Here is a 20,250-nt window from a genome sequence, read left to right as displayed (position 1 = left end):
TGCTGGCATCCTGATCTTGAACTTCCAGGCCCTGGAATTGGGAGAAATAAATATCTGTGGCTTATAAGCCATCCAGTTTATGGTATTCTGTTATAGCAAGCCTGAACTGGCTAAGATAAAGGCCTTAGTGATTATCTTGTTTGACATCAGTAGACTTTCAGGAAATACTTGTTAAATAATGAGATGATTAAGCCTAGAAAAGTGTTAGGTAAATGAAAATTTCATTTAAATAGAATTAGCATACTTTTATATCCATATTTTATTTTGAACTCCATATGAACATGCTGAAGGCATGTTTCTTTCTTTTTTAGCCCTGGATGAAATAGAGTCAAGCTTTACCACTTCTTTAGTAAAGGATGAATGAAAATCTACATGGCATTATATGTGGTTCAGCCACTCTGAGTGTCAGCATATTTTAAGTCTATTGTTTGTGTTGCAAAAACTTAGGCATCAATTCATCTCCTTGCAGAAGACCTTGTTCTGAAGACCGATAAGAGTCTGTGTTGGGAAATGATTAGATGTGCTTGAAACTGGGTTGCATGAATGTGGCTTGGTAGCCTGGAGACCTTCCACCGGGAGAAATGACTTTAGGCTGTGAATGTCAGTATGTGTGCCAGGCATAGCACTGAGGCTTTCTGTCCTGTATCTGTAATCTTTGCAGACCTCTGAAAGGTAGATATTATCACCCTCATTTTAAGATAAGGAAACCAGACTCAGAGAAGCTAAATGACTTACCTAAGGGCACAAGTTATAAAATTGTCAAACTGAAATTTTAATTATGTATGTCTGATTTGAGAGTTCAAATATTCTTTTACTATATTTTGCTGCCTTTTTTGGTAAACCTGGTAGTTACATTCTTTGGTTCTGCTCATGTTTCAGACATTCATATATCAATAAACACAGTGGCAAATGTATCATGCACCATTAAACAAAGTGTTTCACACATGTCACTAAAGACAGTTAAATGGAGACTGTGAGCCACTGAGCACAGTTTTTCACACATATATTACTAAATATAATATGCCCCCAGTGACTAAAGTTCTTATCTTGAATCATAGCCAGTTGTGTTTTTAGTGGTTAGATGTCAAAAAACAAACAAACAAAATCTTATATATCAATACTCTCCCTGGGAAGCTGCATATGATTCATTTTAATATGTATATTTCTCCTTTCAGGGGATTATCTGATGGATATGCAGCCCATGCATTCTTCTAGATACCCTAAAATGTGCCTATAGATCAAGGCAAGCCTTTTTTGATCTATATATCTGGAATGAATCACTCTGCCCTCCCAAAAACTTGTTTTTACTAAACTTGGCTTTGGATGTGAGCCAGAGGACCAACTTTGGGGCAACAGTGTAAGGGGAAGAGTTACGAAACTCACAATTGTGTTTATCGTAAGGATGTTTTTGTCTATTTCCCCCATTAGTTCTTTCAGTTTTTGCTTTCTGTGTTTTGAGGCTATGCTATGTAAACACAAATTTAGAGTTGTTTTATTTTTCTGGTAGATTGTTGTATCTTTCTGCTAGATTGACCCTTTTGTTACTATAAAATCCCTATTTATCTCTAGTGATGCTTCTTTCTTTCCTTACAAAGTTAAAAAAATCTAATTGCAAAAAAGATGTAAAATATGGCATCTTAACCATTTTGAAGTGTATAACTGAGTAGTTTTGAGTATATTAACACTGTTGTGCTCTAGTAATTCTTATTTCCTAAAATCTACTTTAAATGATAGTATAGCATATTGGTTTATCAGTTTTGTTTATTGTCTTCATGGCATTTCTGTTTTCATCTTTTTTACTTTCAACATTTGCGTGTCCATACATTAAAAGTATGTATCTTATAAGCAGCATAGATTTTTAAAATAAAACTATCCTGAAAATTTTATTCTGAGAACAGCTTATTTATATTTATGTAATTACTATTTCACGTACTTAAATCTATTATTTTGCTGTTTGTTTTCTTTACATATTACATATTATAATCTGCATAGGTTGTTTTATTTTTCTTCGAGTGGTTAGTCTAGAGATTACAGCATGCATACTAGATTTAAGATAATCTGTTATGAATTAGAATTTTTGTCACTTCCTGAAGAATGTCAGAATGAAGAACAGTTTGCACTGACCCCTCTCTTGTCTTTTGTGCTTTTGTCATGTATTTTAATTTCATATATACATGATACTTCATAAGCTAATATTTGTATTGTTTTATATGGTCAATATCTGTTCAGTTTGACCCACCTATTTATTTTCTGTTATTCTTAATACATTTCTATGCTACCATCAGGGGTCATTTTCTTCTGCTTGAGGAACTCATTTTAATAATTCTTTTCCTCTGAACCTGCTGGATACGAATTCCCTGTATTTAATTTGTCTGAAAACATTGTTCTTTCTTTTCCATTTAAAAACAAAACATCATCAAACTACAACATACATGCGGAAAACTGCACAACTTGTAAACATACAACTCAGTGAATCTTCACAAACTGAAAATCAGCGCTGTGTAAAAGCTCAAGAAAGCGAATATGGCTAGCATTCCAGGAGCTCCTCACGCTCCGTCCAGTCACTATTGCTTCCAAAGGGTATCCATTCTTCTGACTGCTAACATCATAGATTATATCTGCCTATGTTTGAATTTTGCATACGTGGAATAATATGTTATATGCTTTTAAGACTGACTTCTTTTATCAGTTATATTTGTGAACCTGTGACATTCACTGATATTATTGCATGTAGTTTTATAAAGTTGGTGCTTAATCTATGTAGTAATTCATCTGTGTAGTATTCTGTTGTGTAGTATTCCATTATCTGATAAATAAATATACAGATACTTATTTATCCATTCACTGTTGATACAGATTTGGATAGTTGCCAATTTTGGTTGATTACATATAGTGCTGCTATGAGTATTTTAGGACAAAATTCATGTTCTTCTCACATGCAAAATACATTTGCCCCATCCCAACAGCCCTCAAAGTGTTAACTCATTCCAGCATCAACTCCAAGTCCAAAGTCTCATCTAAACATCATCTAAATCAAGTATGGATAAGACTTGATGTATGATTCATCCTGAGTTAAAATTCCTCTCCAGCTGTGAACCTCTGAAATCAGATAAATTATGTGCTTCCAAAATACTATGGTGCGACTGGCATAGAATAGACATTCTTTTTCCAAAAAGGAGACATCAGAAAGAAGAAAGGGGTGATGGGTCTCAACTAAGTTCAAAACCCAGGAGGAAAATTCCACTAGGCCTTAAGGCTAGCGAACAATCCTCTTTGGCTTGATGCTCTGCTTTCTGGGCCCACTGGAGTGAATGTTTCTCCTCTGTGGTCTCAAGCAGTAGCCCTGCCCCCAAAGCTCTGGTTGGCAGCCTTGACCTTGAGGCACTGGGTGGTGGCAGCCTGGCCATGGACACCAAGGAGGAGCACACTTGCCCCTGGGGCCAGCCTGTGTCTTCTGGGCCGGTGGTGGGAGTGGCACCCCCGGTAATCTCTGAGTAGCCTTCAGGATCATTTATTCTTTTTCTTGAAGGATGATGCATGTTTCTAGCCAAATAGCTTCACTGTCCCATCCTGTGAAATCCCAGAAGTCCAACAGTCTTCCTGCATTTTGTCCATACTGGCAGTGTTTCTAACGGTACAGACTCACCTCTATTTCTGGTTTCTGCTGACATGGCTGCTTGGACCATAGGCAATCTCTTTTTGGGGTGATTGTCCAGTTGCACCCTTGGTTTTTTCTTCGTAACTTGCATTATACTTTTTTATCCTGCAAAATGAACAGGCTGAGAATTTTCCAAATCTGTAAGTTCATATTCCTTTTTGCTTAGTAACTTCTTCAACTGATCTTTCTCCTCTCACATTTAAGTAGTAAGGAGAAACCAGGCCACAACTTTAACACTTTGAGTAAAAATCTCTTCAGCTAAATATCCAGTTTTTTTGCTGGCAAAATTTTACCATCTACAAAACACTAGAAAACAATTCAGCCCAGTTCTTTGCCACTTTATAATAAAGATTGCCTTTTCTCTATTGTACAATAACATATTCTTTGCTTGCTCCAAGACCTCACTAGGATCACCTTTAGTATCCAGATTCCCACCAACCTGTCTGAAAAACTTTTTTAGCCTGTGCTTGTTACCCAGCCCTAAAGCCACTTTGATACTTTTAAATAATTGTTTTAGCAGCACAGTACAGCACAGTACCAAAATCTGTTTTAGTCTGCTAAGGCTGCCATAATGAAATACTACAGCCTGGGCTTAAACAATGGAAATTCAGTTTCTCATCATTCTAGAGGCGGAGTCCAAAATCAAGGGCCAGTAATGTTGCTTTCTCCTGAAGCCTCTCTCTCACTCTCTGTCCCGACCCGCGGGACGGTCCAACGGGCCCTGGAAGAGGGAGTGAGAATGGAGGAGACAAGAAAACACGAGAAATGGAGACAAGACAAATAGCCTGATCAAGTCTCGTTTAATAATGGTGGTGCGATGCCTTATATAGGCTGGCAGGGGAAGAGGTTGGGCCAGGGCGGTGATGGGGGCCGTCCTCTCAAATTACAATTGCGCATGCGCCATGGGTTTGTAATTTTTCCGGGGCGCGGGATCGCACCTGCGCCATAGGCTGCATATCTTTCTGGGCGCGAAAAGGTCGGCGGGGGCGGGAAAGGTTTGGGCGCCCGCAGGAAAGGTTTGGGCGCAGGCGGGAAAGGTTTGGGCGCGCGCGGGCGAAAGGTTTAGGCTCGCGCGGGAACAGTTTATAATGAAGAACCCGGAAATGTGCCATTTTGTCTCCGCTTTGCGCTTTGCGGAGATCAAGCAACAGAGGTTGGCTAACTCCGGGCCTTATGGCTCAGGACAGGTACCCCCTTTTTTTTTATATATATAATTGTGGCTAGAAGATTGTCCCTCGGGAACTGCGCCTGTCTTAGGTTGGAGTAATACATCTCATCACTGGTACCCGTCATGGGATTAGGCAGTAGCTTATGACGGCCCTCCTGTCTTAGGTTAGTGAGAGATGATGCTCTCTTACCAGTCATTGGCTGTCCAGTTCAGCGCACAGGGAAGGTGGTTTACGGTTGGTGTAAGTATGAACCACCATAATCTTCTTGCTCAAGGCGATGATAATGGACCTGTATAGGTTTCGCTTGGATAGCCTCGACTTGTTGCTTAAGGAATGTCATGAGCTTATTGAAGACCAAAGGTCCTACAGAGAGTAAGAGCAATAGGCAAAGCAGGGGGCCCAGGAATGGCATAAGACAGGGAAGGAGTCCATGGAACCCAGTCCAAAACGGGTTATTGGTTATTTCTTTTCGTCGTTTCTCTAGGTCTTCTTGTAGACGCCTGATTTTATCTCTGACGATCCCGGATTTGTTGGCATAGAAACAGCACTTCTCCGTATCCTTGTTGTATATATGCATGGGCCTCGTGGGGATTACCGAAGCCGGCATAAACCTGAAATGCTTGGCAAATCAGCACCATGGTTCAGAAGGGCTTGTAGTTGGAGTTCATCTCTGCAATAGAGGAAAAAAATACTCTCAGGGAGAAAATTACTCCCTGGATTGGCTATTGTTAGGTACCTGTCTTACCAGTCGCTCTGGTAGCCCTCTGGCTGCATCATGAGTTTGAGAAAAAACACAAACTGAGCCTCTTCCCCAGATTAACACTGGGTCTGGACCATGCCATGTGTTGTCTAAGGGGTCTTTCCATTTAACCATGGCAAATTGTTTTTTGGACTCGGAATGCCAAAATCGATCAGCTGCTGATCTGTTCAGGTTATCCAAATTTAAAAAATTTAAAATAAAAAGTGTGTGATTAAGGATATTTCTAGGGGTGCCCTTAGTAGGGTACCATTCTCCCTTTTTTATTTTGTCAATGGTGGTTTTTAAGGATACGTGTGCTCTTTCAACTATTCCTTGTCCTTGAGGGTTATAGGGAATTCCAGTAATGTGTTTTATTTGTAATTTGAGGCAGAAGTCTTGAAAGGCTTTGGATGTATAGCCAGGACCATTGTCTGTTTTTAGTTGTTTAGGCTTTCCAACTATGGAAAAACAGTGTAGTAAATGAGCTATGACATGTTTGGTAGCTTCTCCTGTTTGTAAGGTGGCTAGTATAAATCCACTAAATGTATCTATACATACATGAACGTATTTTAAGTTACCGAATTCTGAATAATGGGTGACATCCATCTGCCAGATCATGTTGGGAAGTAGTCCTCTTGGGTTAATTCCTAAGTGAGGGACTGACTGGCAGGTATGTTATACAGGTCTGACATTGTTTAACTATTTGTCTTGCTTGTTCTCTAGTTATTTTAAACATCAGTCTTAAAGTTGGAGCATTAAGATGGTGTAAGGCATGAATAGCCTGTGCTTGGGCTAGGTTTGTATTTGTAGCTATGGCTACCGTCTTGGTTGCCATATCAGCCAGTTGGTTGCCCTGGGATAGAGGTCCTGGTAATCCTGAATGAGCTCTAATGTGTCCAAGAAAGAAGGGTGTTGTTCTATTATGTATTAATTGTTGGCATTGTAAAAATAACTTGGCTGTGTCTGACACATGTTTGATTTGTGCTACGGTCTCAAGTAAAGGTATTGAGTGAGCTAAGTATGCACTGTCAGTATAAATATTAAGGGCCTGATCAGGGAAGGCTGACAGCACCGCAATTAGGGCCTGCAATTCTACTAGCTGAGCCGAGGTATGGCTGGCTTTGAATTCAACAGTGGTGTCAGCAAAGGTATATGCAGCAGTTCCTGTGGATGACCCATCAGTGAAAACTAATAAGGCATTGTCTAAAGGTGTTTTACTGATGACATGAGGGAAAACAAAAGCATGTAGTTTACAAAATTGGATAAGTTTATTTGGCGGGTAATGGTTATCTAAGTTACCGGCATAAGAGGCGCAAGCAATCGGCCACGTGTCAGTGTTTTGCATTAGCCAATGGATTTGTGGCTTAGAATAAGGTTGTATGATCGTAGAGGGTTCAATTCCAAAATACTTTTTGCTATTGTCTCTACCTAAAATGATTAAATCTGCTATGGCATCATAATAGGGGAGTAATACCTTTTTGGGAGATGAAGGCAAATGGACCCACATAATAGGGTTTTTTTTTTGCCAGAATAAACCAGTAGGTGTCAGTGTTGTGTTAAAGATTAAAAAGGTTAATGGCTGTGAATAGTTTATGTTAGTAACAAATTGCTCAGCAATGGCCGCTTCTATTTTATTAAGTGATAAAAGAGCTTCTTTTGATAAAGACCTAGGGGATTTAGGGTTGGGGTCACCTCTCAGGGTGTCGAATAAAGGTTTTAAGTCTCCCGTGGTGAGTTTTAAGTAGGGTCGAAGCCAATTTATGTCTCCAAGGAGCTTTTGGAAATCATTGAGGGTTTGTAACTTATCTTTACGGATAACTGCCTTTTGATTAGTAATTTTAGGTCCATTTATTTGAAAACCTAAATATGTGTAAGGGTCTTGTAGCTGTATTTTTTCTGGAGCTATTTGTAACCCCGCTGTGGTTAGTTTTTGTTTGAGTTGAGCAAAACACTGTAAAACTTGTTCTCCTACTTGTCCTGCTATAGGAATGTCATCCATATAGTGTATAATATACATTTGTTTCCATGTCTCTCTAACTGAGTGTATGGCTGTAGCCACATACTTTTGACACAAGGTGGGACTGTTGGCCATACCTTGAGGTAACACTTTCCATTGGTATCGCTTCATTGGTTCTCTAAAATTTACAGATGGTAAGCTAAAGGCGAATCGTTTTTGGTCAGTAGGATGAAGGGGAATTGTAAAAAAGCAATCCTTAAGGTCTATGATAATTTTAAAATATCTTTGAGGGATTGCAACTGGAGAAGGTAGCCCTGGCTGTAAGACGCCCATAAGAACCATAGTAGCATTTACTGCTCTCAAATCTTGTAAGAGTCTCCACTTTCCAGATTTCTTTTTTATGACGAATATGGGGGTGTTCCAAGGAGAGTTGCTTTCTGAAATGTGTCCTGCCTCTAATTGTTCCTGCACTAACTGTTGGGCAGCGGCAAGCTTCTCATTGGTTAGTGGCCATTGATCAACCCAAACAGGTTCATCTGACTTCCAGGTGATTGGGTCAGCACTTTTCTGGGGTGCAGGCATGTCAATGGCCACGGTTAAAAATTTCCAAACCCCCTTTTATCTAATTTTCCTATGGCTGGGATTGGCTGTAAAATGCCATCTTCTCTTTTTCCTAACCCTCTCCCAGGGTGGTAGCCCTGAGCCAACATTTGTGCAGTGACTATATCATTTGGACTACACATCATGACCCTCATTTGGGAGAGAAGATCTCTACCCCAAAGGTTAACAGGCAAATCAGGGATAACAAATGGCTTAATGAGACCGGAATTACTTTCTTGATCTCTCTAGGTGAGATATTTGGAACTTTGTCTAGGGTTATTACTTTGCCCGATTCCTCGTAAATTTGTTAAGGTCTCTGAAGTGGGCCAACTGGCGGGCCAATCTTGTTGTTTAATAATTGTTACATCGACCCCTGTGTCTATTAGTCCTGTAAATAATTTTCCATCTAGCCATAAGGTGAGAGAGGGTTTGTGATTAGTAATGGGCTGTACCCAGTAGATGTCTGAGGATCCAAATCCTCCTTCCCCTCTCGAAGGTGATTGTACCTTATTAGCTGTTTTTAACAATGGTAACAGGAGCAACTGTGCTATTCTATTTCCTTGAGGAATGGTGATGATGTTGCTAATGGCCTTGGCCATAATTTTGATTTCTCCTGTATAATCACTGTATAATATAATCTCCTGTATAATTATCTCCTGTATAATATAGTGATTATATTATTATTCCTGGAAAGACCTGTAGGCCTTTTATAGTGGCACTGCCTCTTCCTAGGATTAATCCAAACATGTTTGAGGGTAGGGGCCCATATATACCCGTACCTAGGGCCTGTGGTCCCATTTCAGGGGTTAATACTGTGTGGGAGGTGGAACAGAGGTCCAATCCTGCGCTTCCTGGGGTTGCTCTGCTAAGTTGTGAAACGGATTGTTGTTGGTTGGTATAAAACTGACTGCCCCATAAGCTTGTTTCGGGGCCTGGGGCCGGCCCCTCAATCCGTTTCCCTGTTGAGGTGTTAGGGGATTTCCTTGATTGTCAATTTTAGATTTACATTCGTTGGCCCAATGTTTTCCTCTTTTACACCTAGGGCAGAGGCCTGGAGCTTTTGCCTCTAAGGTCTTAGCTAGCTCTCCCTTACAATCCCTAGCGAAGTGTCCCATTTTTCCGCACTTGAAGCACCCCTTGCTATTCTTATTTTTACTAGCGAGGAAGTCTTTTACGGTTTGTCCACTAAAGGCAGCAGCCATAGCCAAGCCCTGTTGATATGAGGGCCCTATGTCTGAACAGAGTCGGATGTAGCCTGTTAAGTCTGTTTTCTTTCTATAAGGTCTGATTGCTGCCTGACAAGCCAGGTTAGCGTTTTCGTAAGCTAGCTGTTTTACATAATCCACCCCTGCCTCGGCATTTCCAAATATTCTGCTGGCCGTGGTCAAAAGTCTATGTACAAAGTCTGCAAAAGGCTCATCAGGCCCCTGTTTGACCCCTGTGAGCAAGGCTCCTGGATCCCCTTTAACAGGGAGTTTTCTCCAGGCTTTGGTAGCCGCTGCTTGGATTTGAGAAAACAGTCCAGGATTGTACTGCATCTGAGCATCGGTTTCTGTGTAGTTACCCGAGCCAGTTAGCATATCAAAATCCCAACCATTTCCGGCTTGTTGGTTTCTTTTGGCCGTATCTCTACAATTTTCATAAAATTCTGACTTCCAAATCAGATGGTCACCTCTGGAAAGAACTGCTCTAACTAAGGTATTCCAATCTATGGGAGTGAGCCAATTTTCGGCCACAGATTCGACTATGGCCAGGGTGTACGGGGCAGTAGCTCCGTATTGCGAGACAGCGGTTTTTAGTTCTTTTATTACAGTAAATTCAAACCCATTGTGGTGTCTCCAGGCTCGGCCCTGTGCACTGTAGTTTCAGTTACTGGAAAAACGTCTCGAGGAGAGGAATCCTCCCTATCCCTACTACCAAACGACCTTTCTTTTGGGACATGCTGTCCGGGTCTCTGAGGGTGAGAGTGTTTCTCTATTCCTTTAGGGTATTGAACGCTCTCACTTCCTGTCCTTAATTTCTGCAATCTAGTGATTAAAGACTGATGCAGTTCTTCGAGCTTTATTTGCTCTTCAAGTTGTGCAATCTTTCCTCTAAGCTCCTCTTTTGGGTCTATTACTGCCATAACTGTGGGGGCAGAAGCCTTAATATAGGAAGGAGGATAAGTAAAAGTTTGTGGCCAGTCAGAATTATGATATTTTGCTGCCCCTTCCTCCAAATTATCCCAGTCTACTTCTGAACGGTTAAGGTTATTTTTACTTTTGTTTTCATTACTTGTAGGTAAAACTGGGTATTTTCTGGCCTTTTCCTTATTTGATGTTTCTATATTTGTTATTGAGGGGGCCCTAGCCTCCTCTTCGTCGCTCTGTAGTGATATCAAGTCTATTTCTTTACTAGGTGTGGGTTTTTTGAGGTCGGTTTGGGAGCTGCCTCTTAATATTTCCTCAGTCTGAGCAACTGCTGCCATTACCTCAGGATCTTTTTCTTTTTTATCTGTTATATCCTTGATTAAGTTCCAATAAGAAAAGGCTGTTACCGGAACCTTCTCTGGTCCAAAAGTACTATAATAATCTTGAAAACAGTCTCCCACCCTACGCCACCTCTTTATGTCAATGGTTCCCTCTTGTGGAAACCAAGGGCAGGTATCCTTTACAAAATCAAAAAATTTAAACAAATCATTACTTTTAACATTTACTCCTTGTGCTTTTAAAGCCTCTTTTAATTGCCCTACATAAATCTGATGCTGGCTTAATTCTTGTCCCATAATCAGACACTATTACTTACCTCTGGTTCCAACGCGGCAGGTTCCCCTGACGTCCGGAGGAGTTTTTCTTCCACTTTCACTTTCGGCCGACTTTAGTGCCTTCTTCCTCACTTCTTCCCCTGTGTCCAGGTCCCTGTTCGGGCGCCAGGTGTCCCGACCCGCGGGACAGTCGACGGGCCCTGGAAGGGGGAGTGGGAATGGAGGAGACAAGAAAACACGAGAAACAGAGACAAGACAAATAGCCTGATCAAGTCTCGTTTAATAATGGTGGTGCGATGCCTTATATAGGCTGGCAGGGGAAGAGGTTGGGCCAGGGCGGTGATGGGGGCCGTCTTCTCAAATTACAATTGCGCATGCGCCATGGGTTTGTAATTTTCCTGGGCGCGGGATCACACCTGCACCTTAGGCTGCATATCTTTCTGGGCGCGAAAAGGTCGGCAGGCGCGGGAAAGGTTTGGGCGCCCGCGGCGAAAGGTTTAGGGGCGCGCGGGAGCAGTTTATAATGAAGAACCCGGAAATGTGCCATTTTGTCTCCGCCTTGCGGAGATCAAGCAACAGAGGTCGGCTAACTCCGGGCCTTATGGCTCCGGACAACTCTCTCTCTCTGTCTCTCTGTCTCTCTCTCTCTCTCTCTCTCTCGGCATGCAGGTGGTTACCTTCTCTCTGTGTCCTCATATAATCTTTTCCCTGGGCACATGTACTCCTAGTGTCAATTTATTTTCTCATAAGGAAATCAGTCCTACTGGATTAGGGCCTCATCCTTATAATCTCATTTAACCTTAATTACCTCCTTAAGGACCCTATTTCCAAATATGATTACACTGAAGGCTGAGACTTCAACATATGAATTTTGGGAGGACAAAATTTGCTCCTTAACAGGGCTCAAGTTACATTTTATCCCTATATAGATATCCAACAGACCCAGCACCATTTAGTATGAAGATAAACTTTTATGCACTGAATTGTGGTTTTGCCATTATTATTAACCAGGTGGCCATGTATGTGAGGCTCTGTTTCTTAGGTCTGTGTTCTCTTCCATAGGTCAATTTGTCTATTATTGCATCATTACCTTGCTGACCCTACAATAGGTTTTAATATATGATAGAATAATACTCCAGCTCTGTTCATCTTCTAAATTATTCTGTTTATTTTTGACTCTTTATTTTTATAAGAAGAATCAGTACATTTTGTCAAAGTATTGCCTAAAATTTTACTGTGATTGCATCAAATCTATAGGTTTTAAAAAATGTCTCTCATTAGTGTAGAGGTCTTGAGCACATTTAAGACCTCTATACTTCTTTAGATTTAATTCTAAGAACTTGATGTTCTTTGATGCTGTTGCAAAATATCTTATTACACATTTTGTAAGATTTTTGTAAGATATGAATTTCTAGGTTGGCAGTTGTTTTCTTTCAGCACTTAAAAATGATACTCCATTATCTTCTGGATGCTATTATTTTAGTCTTGAAAAGTTACTGTCAGTCTTATTATTGCAACTTTGAAGGTAGTGTGTCATGTTTTCTTTGACTGCTTTTCAGAGTTTCCTCTTAATCTTTGTTTTTCAATGGTTTTACTATGTTAGTTAGTTTCCAACGATGTTCCTCTAATGAATTATGCCTCGTAGTATTTATGCCCTTAGGATGTGTCTCTCCTTTAATCTAGGATAGCTGTGACATTTCTGACTAGGAAAGTACACCAGCTTTGGCAATGCATTGCTTTCAAAGTCCAGGCATAAGAAGTCTTGCTGCTTGCTTGGCTTTTTGGAACACCCACTATTAGGATGCTCCTGTGGAAAACTGTTAAGAAGTGCAACTCCTCTGAGACCACTGTGCTGTGAGAGAGTCAAGCCACATAGAGAAGCCCTGAAAGATCCTAGAACATAAGTTTCTACTGGGAAGAGAAAGAGGGGAAGATAGGGAGACAGAGAATGAGAGAGATAAACAAATCTGAGATAAAAGATACAAGATTGAGCCATTTTGGAAATCTAGCCCAGTCCAGCTTTCAGACGATGATAACCCTGGCACTACTGACTGCAGCTTCATGAGAGACCCAAGCAAGAACAGTGTAGCTCAAGTTGATTAATTCACAGAACTAAGAGAGCTGTTATAATAATAATTGTTTTAAGACTCTAAGTTGTGGTGTGGTTAGTTACATTGAAATAGATACATGGAACAGAAATAATATCTAGATTATTTTCTGGGTGTGGTTGTAACTAAATCTTAAAAAATGTGGCATCCGCTTTGGGACCAGGAGCAGGAGGAGGATGGAAGATGCTCAAGGAATTGTTCATGGAAACTTGAAGAACAGTGAAGAGTCTGTAATTAGAGGCTAGAGGAAAGAAAACTCATGCTATGCAGTGTCAGAAAATTCAGGAGAACTGTTGTCTCTGATATAAGATGGACAATAGAAAATATGCCTAATGAAATAGCAAAACTATGTATGGATATTGCCACAGTAAATGTCAAAAGGAAAATTGATTATTTTTTAGCCATGTATAATAAGGTAAAGAGGAAGAGAGAGAAGTGCTAAGGAAGAAACTTTCTAATATAAAGCAGAAATTAGAGAAGATATAAATAACTTAGGGCTTACTAAGAGTAAAAGTGAAACTGTCTATTAGTCTTAGCCACTCTATATTGCAAAGGATGTCAACATAACACCTGATCTCAGGATAAAAATTATCTCAGATGATTATTAATGCAGTGCCACTGCATTCCAGCATGGATGACAGTGCAACTGTAAGACACATTGTAAGATTTCAGGAAGATTTACGAGTGTGTCTTACAGACCATTTGAATTAGACAAAAATTTTCTAAGAATCTTAAGAGTGTTATGTCTCAACGCTCTCACCTTCAGCACAAGGCAAACTGGGGACTGTATCAGAGAGATTTCTGAGTGAAGTTTTTGTTTATTGGAGTGAACCCCACTACTATTCATAGAAAACCTATACAATCTTTAAGAGAATTGTGTATACAGAAACATCATAAGCTTGGACTAAAAGGGTCAGAGTCAATTTGAAATGAAAAGATGCCTCTGGGTTCCTCATCTTATATCAGCAAGGATCAGGCTGATATAGTTACTTAGCTGCAAACATGAACAATTTCTGTGGCAAAGGAAGATTGGGATTAATAACCAAGAAGGAGACAACAGTACTCCTGAGGGTAGAAATAAAAGCCATGGAAAACAACTCTCAGAACCTTACCCTAATCAAGGAACTGGCAACATATGCCCAATTAGATTTCAGAAATGCTTTGGACCAGTGACTGCCATGTGACTCTTGTCCTCTTATCTCCTCCACTCCCATGCCCAGCTTTTGAATGGCATTGTCCATTGCAGTTATAATATCCTGGTACTACCACTGTTATGTTTAGTGTGTGAGTGCAGATAACTTGTGTCTTTGGTTCACAGGTCTTCAGAAGGAGTCCAAGCTGCATCTGGGAAACTGCACTTCACAAACTTTATCAATATTCAGGCCTGATGTAAATGTTGCTGTATGCCTGGCTTCTCATTATGGGGAATTCAGAAATCAGCCAAGATTTTATGGGGAACATAATACAGAATGTTGACTCATTTCCCTACAATTCTTTTTTGTCCAGAATCTTTTTGTGGCTGGTCTAATTTTTTGCATTGTACTCATTTTGTAATTGCTCTTACTAGGAAGCTTGGTCTAATGCAAGCTACATAGTCCAAGCAATAGTCCCTCATAGTTAAGCAATACAAGTTTTTATTTTGAGAGCATTGCCCCCATATGCAATGCTATTTTTTGAAGGATCCAAAAAAAATTTCTCTCTAGTCTCAGTACCAAGAAGAGTGCTGCTTCTAATTAGCCAGCATATTTTTATTAAAAAGATAAAATAAACTTTTATTTTATGTTATCCACTTTGCATTTCTGTTTTACTTGTAACAAACAAATGGGATTTTATTAGAGATTATATATATTTTTTTCCTGGGGGGGATATTAACTTCATATATGGCTTTTTTCATGTATTTATTCCTTATACTATACTTTTAGAGTCTTTTAAAAGTCTGCTTTTGAATAAGATAAAATATTGATATGGTTTGGCTGTGTCCCCACCCAAATCTCATCTTTGTAGCTCCCATAATTCCCATGTGGCGTGGGAAGGACGTGGTGGGAAGTAACTGAATAATGGGGGCAGGTCTTTCCCATGCTGTTCTTGTAATAGTGAATAAGTCTCACGAGATCTGGCCTCCCCAGCCATGTGGAACTGTGAGTCCATTAAACTTCTTTCCTTTATAAATTAACCAGTCTTGGATATGTCTTTATTAGCAGTGTGAGAACAGACTAATACAAATATAAATTAAGAAACAATGATAAATGTTCAGATTTGGAAGGTGAGAAGTTAATAGAAGTTTAGCAAGTATTACAGAGGACTTTTCTTACAGGTTAACCAATGTGTTAAAGACGATGTTTACAGGCAGGTATGGTGGCTTCACACCTACAATTCCAGCTCTTCACAAGGCTGTGGCAGGAGGATTCCTTGAGCCCTGAAGATCAAGAACAATCTGGGCAACATAGGGAGACTCTCATTTCTAAAATTAGCTGGGCTTGGTGGCACACGCCTGTGGTGCCAGTTCCATGGGAGACTGAAGTGGGAGGATTGCTTGAGCCTGAGAGGTTAAGGCTGCAGTGCTACTGCATTCCAGCTTGTCTCAAAAAAACAAAACAGAACAACAACAATAACAAAACAAAACAAAACAAAAAAAGCTGATGTTTTAACAATCTTGAGAAATCTTTCAAACAAAATGAGGGTAACATTGGTCAGATCCTTTGATGAATGATCTATACTACTCCCTAAATACAAACTGTTCATCCATGGAAGGTGAATAAACCTGGATTTTCAGGTAATAAATGACCTCTTCCAAGACTCTAAAAATATCACTGATGACTTGGAAAATTATGCTTAAATATCAGGGCTAAACACTTAATTCTTAATTCACTGACAGGAGGAGATTCATGCTATCCCTAGCACTCTACTGTTTAGGTGTTTTGACAACTAGCCCATACTAATTCAAATATATTAAATTGCAGTATAAACAGAATGATAACAAGGTATTGTTTAATTTAGTTTATTTGTCAAAGGAATAGAGTCCTATGAATAGCTTATAAAGCATGTTAATTTTAAAATCTAATTCAAAGCATGTCTAAGGAATAGAGTTCTATGCATAGTAGCTTATAAAGCATGATAATTTCAAAATTTAATTCGTGTAATCTGTATGTGATAAGTAGTCTGTATGTGATAAGCTACTATGCCGGTAGCAATTCCTCTGAGCCTTTCCTTCATTTTTTCTTCTTCTCTTCATTTCCATTACTCATGGGGTATCATTCTGATGCTTGGGCTAAATAAACAGGTCAGAAAGCACAGTATTTATATTGTTGAATTATAGGCATGGGGCAATGATAAAATATTTGACAACTGTTTGGCATGGGTGCCAATCAATCAGAACAGCTGCCTCATCCATCAGAACGGTGCCTAACCGACATGGTTTGGATCTGTGTCCCCACCAAATATCATGTTGAATTGTAATTCCCAATGTTGGAAGTGGGACCTGGTGGGAGGTGATTGGATCTTGGGGGCGGTTTCTCACGAATGGTTTAGTACCAACCCTATTGGTGCTGCCCTCACAATAATGAGTGAGTTCTCATGAGATCCAGTCATTTAAAAGTGTGTAGCACATCCTTCCTCTGTCATGCACCTACTCCCACCATGTAAGAGACTCACTTTTCCTTTGCCTTCTGCCATGATAGAAAGCTTCCTGAGGCCTCCCCCAAAGCAGAAGCTGCTATGCTTCTTATATAACCTGCAGAACTGTGAGCCAATTAAACCTCTCTTCTTTATAAATTATCCAGTCTCAGGTATGTCTTTATAGCAATGAGAGGATGGACTAATACATGAACCAATCGGAAAGCCTACTCAATCGATCAGAAAAGAAGCCAACCTTGAAAAACAGATATGGCTGTACCTGTGCATAGTAGCCAAATACCAGCTCTCATTATGGTTATTTTTTTTTTTAACAGAGGAAAAGTAGGGAAGTAGGAAGTTAAAATCCAATCCTCCTATTCCCATAGTCTGTTGCCTACTAGATCATATTATTATGAAATAGATGACTTTTTATGTTTATTTTATTTTTCTGTTGCAAGATGTTTAAAGCAGAAGCTGCCATAAGTGAACATCTGTCTTAATACAATTTATTTCTTTTCAAGTTAAAAAAGAATTTAGAAAGAAAACATTTTACTGTATCACACTCTTTGTTTTTGTTGAAGGAAGTATTCAGGGTAATGAAACAGCTGGTGAGTTTTGAGGAAGAGTAATAGGAGCAAGAAGATAATTTGTTTTTTTTTTTCTTTATCATTTAAATGGAAACAAAGTGTGTGGTTGTATTAATGAAGAGAATGTGTCTCTTTAAGAAAAAAAAATACCCCTCGCAATGGAGAAAAATATTTTCAATTTAATGAGATAATTTGCTTGAGGAAAATGTTAGATACTGAATGGGGGAAAGATAAGTTAAATTATATTGTGTGTAGTGGTGAGGCTGGTTAGTTGGTGAAGGGGAGTGAAAACTGTGTAATTTGGCATGGAATCAGGATTTTATGGTTGCAAGGAAAATTAGATGCCATCATATCCTGCTACCTCTCATTTTACTGGAAGAAATAAACATCTAGAGAGGTTAAATGGCTTTCTCAGGATCACATATCTAATTATTTACTGAGAAAACTAGAAAAGTAGAAGGAAAACCTAGTTCTTGAATCAATTAATTTTTTTAGATTGTGTGTACATAGTACCAAAATGACTGATTATTCTCGATTTAAAAACAACAGCAACAACACTTGAGTGGGTGGTGCTCCTGTAGTCCCAACCACTTGGGAGGCTGAGGTGGGAGGAGTTCAAGGCTGCAGTGTACTGTGATTGCCTTGTGAGCAGCCACTGCACTGTAGCCTGCGCAACATGGCGAGACCCCTTCTCTTAAAAAAAATACACCCAGGCCGGGCGCAGTGGCTCACGCCTGTAATCCCAGCTCTTTGGGAGGCCGAGGTGGGCGGATCACGCGGTCAGGAGATTGAGGCCATCCTGGCTAACACTGTGAAACCCTGTCTCTACTGAAAAATGCAAAACAAAATTAGCTGGGCGTGGTGGCGGGTGCCCGCTACCTGGGAGCTACTTGGGAGGCTGAGGCAGGAGAATGCCGTGAACCTGTGGAGCTTGCAGTGAGCCGAGATCGCGCCACTGCACTCCAACCTGGGTGACAGAGCAAGACTCCGTCTCAAAAAAAAAAAAACAAAAACAAACAAAAAAAACCACCCAAACAATACTTGGGAAAATTGTGTCCCTCTTCCCTGAGGTCTTCCTGCTGCTCTTGCCTCTACCCAGACTCATACTGCATGGAGTCTGAATAGCATGTCTCTCTGCTCATCAAACCTCCCCTGCCCTGTATCCAGCCATCACAATTGTCATCTGAGAGCTAACATTATCTGTGGCATATTTGCCAATGATTGAAATTTCAGAAGTGGTTTTATTTCTCTCAACATTTTTTGGGGTAATCGCTTATGGCAATGCACATCTACCATCTTAACTATTTTTAAGTGTACCATTCAATAGTGTTAAATACATTCCCATTGTTGTGCAACCCATCTTCAGAACTCTTCACTTGCAAAACTGAAACTCTGTATCCGTTAAACAATTCCTCATTCTCCTTCTCCTCCTTTGCTTCTCTATGAATTTGAGTACATCAGATGCCTCCTATATGAAGAATCACAAAGTATTTGTCTCTTTGTGACTCATTTATTTCACTTAGCATAATGTTCTTAAGATTTACCCACCTCGTAGCATGTAATGGAATTTCCTTGTAAAGGCTGAATAACTTTCTCTTGCATGAATATACCACATTTTGTGTATTCATTCATCCATTGATGGACACTTGGGTTGCTTCCTCCTATTCCCTGTTTAGCCATTTTGGACGTGCACAGACAGTTTCAAAGTGTTCACAATGAAACAGTAGAATCATTAGTGTTACCTGTGTGATCCTAGGTTACAAAGGAGTAAACTGCATGCTATTTTACAAATTTAATGCAATATGATGCTTTGTCTTCACAAACTTACACAGTTGTGGGGTGAGATGCAGCTGTGTAGTGAGAAAAGGGACTTAAAACTGGTCTGGTGCATGATGTTCAAAGCCACAGACATTTCTTAACATTTATGAATTTTGGAAGTGAAAGGCACTTTAAAGGAGGTAAGGGTAGAATTGAGCGTTTGGATTTTGGCATCAGGTACACCTAGGCTCAGGTGTGCAGAGCTTTATTAGCTGTGTGACCAGGAGCTGATTATTTAAATTCTGGAATACAAAATGTAGCATCTCCTTCATGGAGTTACTGAGGATTAAATAAGACAATGCAACTAAAGTGGCTAACAAAGTTCTTTTACAGAGTGAGTACTCAATAAATTCTAGCTAACAGTAGCATCTTCTCATTTTACAGATAAAGAAGTTGAGCCTCAGAAAGAAATGTGACTTTCTTACACTCACACAGACAAAACAGACAAAACCACAAAGTTGGCATTTGAATTATATCTAAAAAATAATGAGAGAGGTCTGTTTTCTACAATCATCTCTCTTGCACTCGAACTTTGCAAGTCATTTGTGAATGCTCACAGACACTCATGCCTAGTAGAAACATGGCAAATACTCTTTTTTTTTTTTTAAATCTTGTTAATTTGTTCTGTCAATTAATCATTCAATGAATTCCTTCATTCGATAGCCATTGAGTGCCTGTCATGTGACAACCATTGTATGAGCAATGGGGACCTAACAGTCATGTGGAGGTGACAGGCGAGTATGCTAAGTGTTCCAGTGGCGATGAATCCACAGAGAGCATGACTGACAAGAGGAGAGGTGCCTAACCCACACTTGTGGGTTCAGGAAGGGTGTAGGGAACTGGAATGGGCATGTGTCCAGGTCCCAGGTTACTGTCTGTATAAAACTGAGTAAGCCTGGTGTTTGCCTTTCAATCTAGAGAGAGAATTACCCCATAAACAGCAACTGAGAACTGAATTTGAAAGTGCAGTGTGCATATCAAATGACAGGGGCACAGTAGAGGGAGTGATTGACTGCCTGAAGTGCATTTGGGAGGGATGATGACATGGCTGGAGAGAGGGCTTAACCAAAGAACTAACGAAGGAGGCAAGTCTTGCAGGATGAGGAGATTATCACTACCCAGAGAAGGAAGGGACAATTACTCTAGGCAAACACCCAAGAAGCGTTGGGCACAGGGCTCCAGATACCTGGGATACAGGTTGTTCAAGAGAGGCTGGTGATAGAGTACAGAGGGAGATGAGCCTGTCATGGGAAAATCAC

Source organism: Piliocolobus tephrosceles, chromosome X, assembly GCF_002776525.5.
Source record: "Piliocolobus tephrosceles isolate RC106 chromosome X, ASM277652v3, whole genome shotgun sequence".
Taxonomy (NCBI): Eukaryota; Metazoa; Chordata; class Mammalia; order Primates; family Cercopithecidae; genus Piliocolobus; species Piliocolobus tephrosceles.
This window is presented reverse-complemented; position numbering follows the sequence as displayed.